The sequence below is a fragment of the Stegastes partitus genome, unplaced genomic scaffold, assembly GCF_000690725.1.
Source record: "Stegastes partitus isolate 25-593 unplaced genomic scaffold, Stegastes_partitus-1.0.2 Scaffold58, whole genome shotgun sequence".
NCBI classification, from domain to species: Eukaryota; Metazoa; Chordata; class Actinopteri; family Pomacentridae; genus Stegastes; species Stegastes partitus.
In genome coordinates this window covers 679763-686192 of record NW_007577789.1, presented here as the reverse complement: position 1 = coordinate 686192, position 6430 = coordinate 679763, and the positions used below count along the sequence as shown (strand labels likewise).

Below are 6430 nucleotides of genomic sequence, written 5' to 3'. Positions count from 1 at the left end.
CAGCAAACGAAAGAGAAAGCTGTTGCACATCCAAACTGCACAAATGCACGATACATCACAGTCCTCAACAGTTAAGAGTTTTTCTTTATGCACAAAAATATATTGGAGGTTGCAAACTAAATGTGTGCAGAAACCGGAATGATTAATGCAGCACACCACAACAATCAACTCCACAAAATCCCTCTCAGTACACACATAATGAACTTTTACTCCTCACTCCTTAAACTCCGCAGAGCCTACCATTCATCAACGCAGCTACTGTCTCTGGGGAGAAGCCTCAACGTACGGCTGTAGCAAAAGCATACAAGCTTTAAACACATGCGGGCGCACAAACACAGCCGCCGCTTTGAGAGACTGCCGCATACTCACATAAATATTAGCATTTTTATGACTCGAGTGTGATTTGATTCCTGGTGAGGTTCAGTGGTTTCTAATATAGTTTTTGGTTCCCACCAGTGGCACGTAGTGAATGCATATTGAGTGCATTGCTCCAGGTCAGCTCACATAAAAGTGTTTGCTAAAATGACTTTGTCACTTCAACATGTGCAGTCAACTTCTGCCGGCCTCCCGATCCGCCATAGAGATGCATGAAAAGTTTCATCCAAAGTAACCCTCCAAGGCCAATATCTGTCACTTTTAAAAGAACAGTAAGCTTTTGCTTCATGAAGAACCTAAAAGATACTTTAACATTTCCAATTTTGCTCCACTTGCACACAGCAATACTCGCAGTGCAGCCAGCTACATCTTTTCACTTCACTCTTCAAGCTTTGCTCCTCTCTGACCTTTTCCTCCTCTTCTTCTTCCTCCTGCAATCAGGCCACCACCCACACATTAAGACGCTGCTACTGGTTGAATTATTCGCAGTAATTGAGCACAGATGTGTCTGGGAGCTCAAATTCTAGCGGTGGTGCTGTCATTATGGTCAGATTAGTCATCATGCTTGGTTACAAATAACAGCCTGGCTCCCTGTCCCCACCTAAGGTGATTGGTAAAAGTGCATCAGGGCTGTTTTTGAAAACTGTACATAACTCTTGCCGCCTTCCAAACATATAATTTTGTCAAACTTGCCCATGGTGAAGCCTTTGGCAGCAGGAACATAGTTGTCAGTTCTTTAAATAATGTAAAAAAAAAAAAAAATTCACAATGCATCTGCAAGGTTGGAGCTGCTGCTACCCAGTAGCATCATGAAAATGTTTGATCTTCCCTGCATTGCACCTTTGACAGGTCCTTGCCGGCATTTAGAAACTCAAGGGAAAGAGGAAGGGAATGGTGGAGAAGAAGAAGTAAACCATGATGGCTGCTCGGTGAGGATGGAGAGGAAAAGCTGGTGATGCAGGAAAAGCTGCAGGGCGAGCTCAGGTGTCACTTGATATTTTGTTGACTGAATATGCAATCTTTGCTGCTGAAACAAAAATATTAACTAAAAAAAAAAAACAATCCAGATTTAGTTTAGAACGAATCTCTGCATATACTTCACAAGTCTTGACTCACTCACTCAAAATAAATAAATAAATAAATAAAAATAGGTAAAGATTCTGACACTTCAACTGGCATTTTCAGAAATTTACAACAGTACTAGTGAGCAAACACCAATTTGGGCACAAAGTGCACATCAGCAGTACAATCAAAACTATAGGGAGATGCATGTTTTTCTAATCTGCAGTTTAGACTTTTAATGTACCAAAATCGCATTGCAGGATGAAGATGCATCAAGAAGTACACTGACTGCATGAGAATAGGCAGGCTGCTGTTTTTATTTCTTCAGTCTTGGCAGTCATATTTTTTAGCCAAATACATTTACTAAGGAGGTAGCCGTAATGCTTTCTCTGTCACTGTTCATGCCCCTGAATCAATGTCCTTTTGTAATCCCTGAATATGTGAGTCTAGTGAGGTCTAAGTGCCTCATATTGATATTTTAGTCTTCAGCTCAGCTCACTAAAGTCAAAACCGCACTTATATCAGGGGCTAATAATACAGAGGATTTGCAGAAACTCTGAAAAATATCATGCGGTTTTTTGTGTTGCGGCTCCCTTCATTTGCTACCTGCTATGCTGCACCTTGAAAGAGAGCGAAGCCTTCTGTAAACCTTTACTTGACGCTTGCTGTGTAAATCATGTTTGGGGTGATCTATTAAGGATTTGAGATAAGAGCATCATTTCCTCTCTTTGCTTCCAGCTTCTCTCTGTTCTTTCCTCATTTCCTCGCAGGCCAGCAGGAATATTATCTGACAAAGACACAGTAAGCTCACCAATCATCTCCCTGCAAGTGTGGATATCTGCTAAACGCAGTTAAGGCATATGCGCTCTTTTAGCGAGCGTAAAATTAGAGAATGTGTGTGTTTGCCGAACCTAAAACAACGCATACATCACACGTGGCGATTAAAAAGAAGTTTAGAAGCAAGGCGGGCTAATGTGCAATGATCGTCCATCTTTATATCATTTCAATTCCTGGGAAGTGAATTTCAGTAAAGCCCATCAGAATTCAGCTCCTTTCTCATTTTTAATCTACAAAGAAAACATGAGGCTTGTGAAAAATGATTTGACATTCACATCACTTTCGAATAAGCTGCACTTTTTCCTCACTCTAAGTCATATTAAGGGTTTGTGTTTGTGGAAAGGTTTATATATATATATATACACACACACAATAGCAGGGAAGAGATGCCAATAATCTTGCAAAATATAACTTCCAGGAGAAAGCAATGAAACTGCACTGCAGCACATTGTGCGTTGTCGCTGTTTTTTTTTAACGCTGATGAGAATTTATGTCACCTCATGACTTGGTTCCAGTTTTTCCCACCATCAAACTTCCTCAACCCACTGTATCAATAATAAGCAGTTTCACTTCTTATTGAGCACACAGCTGAGGGAAAACCTAATTCTGCTGTCATTTAATAAATAATGATTTGGCCCAGAGACTAAAGCTGTTGTACTCCTTGTGGCGGCTTTGTAATGATGTGATTATCTGAATTACTATCCTGGTCTAGTTGCACTGAAAACAATTTGATTAACAAAAAAATGTCAGACAGCTGATCTAAACGTACATGTAATACAGCTTCTTACAAGAGCGCAACTTTCTGCGACGCATAATCAGATGCCGGCTATGTGATTAGCCAGGTGTGTGGGGGAGTGGGACAAAAAAAAAGGTAGAGCTTGGATTTCTCTCTCAACCGTGAAGTCAAAGAAAGAAAAAAAGATATATAGTTTTTAGAGACAGATCAAGAAAGCAGTGGGGTGCGGCTACAAGGAGACTGTGACAGCCGGCTCTTCGCTGCATCTTCAAGTGATGCCATTCTGAGCACATAAACTCTTTTGCCTTTGTCGGGCATACTGAGGCCTGAAGTCTTCAGGCGGAATTTATATCATAAAGAATGAGATCGTGTTCCCTTTGAATACCTCTCTGTACATATGCATGCACTGAAATAAGTCATTATTGAAAAAGCAGTGGCTAAAACTAAGAGGTGCACACACTTCCCTTCCTGTAAGTTTCATATTACAGTGATCCTGACCTCCTCACCATCGCTTACATAACAAATAAAATGTAAGAGTTTAAATGCAGTTACTGTGGAAGGTACAATCAAATGATGATATGGTTTGATCAGCCGTCCACTGTTGTATTGGCGCAATCAATGTAATCTGTGGCTGCCTCCTGACTTAGTTGCTAGCCATTAGTGTAGCCTTAGCCTTGAAAACACCTAATTTTTGCAAGACTGCATCAGCCACAGGCCTGTCAGTTAGACGGCCAGTGATAGCCGTAGCCTTGTGTCGTTAGCGAAATAAGTTCCAGTTGCACTGACATTAATGAGTGAATTATTTTCGGAGTAAACTGGGAAACTGGGAATGCTTGTGGAAGATGTCAACAATATCTGTTATCTCATCCTCAAACCGCAGCTCCGGTCTGCAGATGTGCTCATCTGTCAATGTCTGTAAACAATAGCTGTCAGTGTTGATTGGCTGTTACTTGTGACGTGTAACCAATCAGACGGAGCAGTGGGCGGGACGTTGCTGACACCACACCACAGACTGAGAAAGGTGACTGCATCAGAACCAAAGTAGCGGATTTATCAGTAACGTCTAATAAAAATAACAACACAGATAATCAGACACTGGCTTTGATAATCGGTCATGTTTATAATTGGTCAATCTCTATTATCTTTGGCAGTGGTCCTTGAAATCCAGCAATTTAATGTCAACTGTGTTCTGTCTTAAGATTCTACTCATGAAGAATCTCTAAATTAGTGTGGAAATTATTAACCATTTAGTTAATTGACAAGTCTGATTAAAATACTGAGCATTTCTTGGATTCATACACAAGATCTGGGTAATTGTTAGTGACATTTTATTCCTGACTATTGATATGTTAATTTAAAAACATAACCGAATCATTGATAATGAAAGCACCAATTAGTTCTCCTTCTTAAAATCATTTAACTGTTTTCATAAGGATCAAAACATGGGGGCGACTGTGGCTCCGGTGGTTGAGCGAGTCGGTCATTAATCGGAAGTTCGGCGGTTAGATTCCACCTCGTCATGGTCGTTGTGTCCTTAGGCAAGACACTTCACCCACCTTGCCTGGTGGGAATGCATATGAATGGATTGTTTGAGGTGGTGGTGGGAGGGGCAGAATGTCAGCCACGCCTCTGTCAGTCTGCCCCAGGGCAGCTGTGGCTATAATCGTAGCTACCACCACCGGAATGAATGTGTGTGAATGAATAATTGACAGTGTAAAGCCACTTTGAGTGTCTAGAAAAGTGCTATACAAATCAGTTATTATTATTATTATTATTATTAATAAAATATAAACAAAGCATGTTTTTATTGAATTTCCCTTCTGGGATAAATAAAGTATTTTTCATTTCATTTTTTTATTGCATATTATGACTTTGGGATAGATGTCGTGTTGTGGCTACCACACTGAAAAATAGCCCATTTCTGATGTTTGCCTTCAGTGACCCTCCCCGACTGTTGATTCCCACAAGCATCTGATGCTAACCTTTACATTGTTGCGGTAAAACTTACACGGAGGACTCAGACTTTGCCAACAATAACCTCCTGCTGCTCCTCCTCTCAGCAGGAATGAAACACAAAATCCTCGTCAGGTAGGGATGCATCTCCCAAAATAAACTGCTCCCCTCAAAGCAAAAGGCAGTCGAGGCTCCTTTTACCTCTCCCGAGTCTGGAGGAAGATTTAGTTCAAACTACAGTCTTCTTCGTGAATTTAAAAAAAAAAAAAAGATAGTTGCTTGTGAGGATCCAAGTATTTCACAGTCGGTCAAAAGATAATCCGTAGAAGCTGAAGGGGAAATATTCAGACGCTTCGGTAGCAGAACGCTGCAGTTGTTTGATTGTTATTATTACTGGTTGCTCTGACTGCTACCAAGAATAGGCCTCATTTAATGGTTATGCTTCTCAAAGCCCTGTTCTATTAACTAAGGCTGCATTTGACTTCAATGCAAACGCAGCATATGTTTACATGCTCACATACGTCCTTCTCTACAGTATGAATTGTTTATATGTCACACTGATTTTATAATTGAGTGAACGCTGTGGTGTCGCCATTAAATCAAATCCAAGCAGTTGAGATGCATCACTGCTGAAGCTCACACAAAACATTCCTCTTCCTTTTCTTCAACAAGTGCAGCCTTTCAGGGTGACTTTACGGAACACGTTAACCTTTCATAATAACAATAATAAGCAGGAGACTTATCTTATGAGACGTCTCGGTAGCTTTATGAAGCACTTCAAACGCTCTATTACGGAGTACAATGATTGAATAAAACCAGCAATTTATATCCAGTTACTGCACCAGACATCCGCAAAGAGTTCAAGTTCACAGGTTTGTAGAGATTATTGTAGCGGTGATTCAAGCAGTCACATTCTAATAAGTTGAACTCTTTACGATTATCATATGAAACTTGGCGTGCTGTAATGTTCCTCTGGTTGAATATTCAGTCGGTCCTAAAGGGGGAAAGATCGAGTGAAATTACCAGCTTTATGCTTGGACAGTTCGCTCTGTCTGTCTCATGCTTCCCCGTCACTGCCTCTCTCTACCTCGAGTCCCCTCTTCTTCCTTAGCCGACTGACTCCGCCACTCCAGCATCACCTGTCTCCCTCCTCCCCCCCCGACTCCTTTTTTTTTTTTCCCCTCCTCCTCATTTTCTCTCCTTTCTCTGTCACTGTTTAATGGGGTTCCCCGAGCTCGTCTCTCTTCTGAGCCTGCCATATTTTATCTGCTGGCACAGAGCACGGGAAAGGCGAAGGCTGGAACAAAAGAAGGCCCTAATGAGTAGTGGAGGTGATTAAGGAATGAATAGACGCCGCTGCTGGAACCTTCAACCCAGCTGCCCGCGCGCTCCGGCTCGGTCTGCAATCTGCAGATAGACGCCGCCTCGCTTTTCTTACGTCTGCCACTCGCCTTTAATTGCGCTGAC

General features: G+C 41.5%; 1 protein-coding gene across 1 annotated transcript in view; it reads right to left on the bottom strand.

The window, feature by feature from the left end:
* The window catches only part of LOC103353017 (kazrin-like), a 127912-nt gene that overhangs the window by 59583 nt on the left and 61899 nt on the right, over window positions 1-6430 (bottom strand). The window lies entirely within an intron of this gene.